We start from the raw sequence: 756 nt of genomic DNA on the forward strand, positions 1-756 counted from the left end.
AAAAAAAAAAAAAAAAAAAAAAAAACCCTCATCAGTAGAGAACTCTCGCCTTCCTAAACTGGGAAACTGAAACTTTTAAAAGCAAACAGATTTCCAAACTTAGGGTTAATGATAAAACTGGAAAAACGTAAAAGACTCCCTGTTCCTCTCCTCCATTATCAATATGTGACTTAGATTTGGATGCCAAGTCAAATTTCACCAGAACTATATCCTCCATGGTAACTTATTAAAGAGTCAATCAAAGTTTGCTTTAAGAGAAAAGTAAACACACCCAACTTTCTGTACAACGCCGGACCCTGAGTTCACTTCCTGGTTCCACTGTTGACTCAGGTTGCAACCCTAGATAAGTAGCTACGTACGCTCACTGCCCTGGGCCCAAAGTGCAGAGCTGGGGCGGGGGCATAACGTCAGCACAGCCCCCAGAATTCCGGAACACAGGAAGGTGCCCATCTTTAGTGGAGGGGGCATGCCTCAGCGAGGAAAATCAGTAAAGGCCATGTGCAAAGCTCCACGTGCAGGTGCAAGCTGCTTGTCCCTGTGTCTCTGATTGCGAGGAAAGGGGTGACCCGTTTGTCACACCACCAACAAAACCCTGCCATCCTTTGGCTCTGCACTCACCCATAATTACTGGGCGTGAGGTGGGAAGGGCTGCCCTTTGGGACTCAGGTGGTGGGGAGGATAGAGGACAGAGTCAGCAAGTCAACTCCAATCACACAGTGAGCGTTTTCAAAGAAACAAATAAAAATAGCCAGAAGT

Source organism: Cebus imitator, unplaced genomic scaffold (genome assembly GCF_001604975.1).
Source record: "Cebus imitator isolate Cc_AM_T3 unplaced genomic scaffold, Cebus_imitator-1.0 Scaffold42, whole genome shotgun sequence".
Taxonomy (NCBI): domain Eukaryota; kingdom Metazoa; phylum Chordata; class Mammalia; order Primates; family Cebidae; genus Cebus; species Cebus imitator.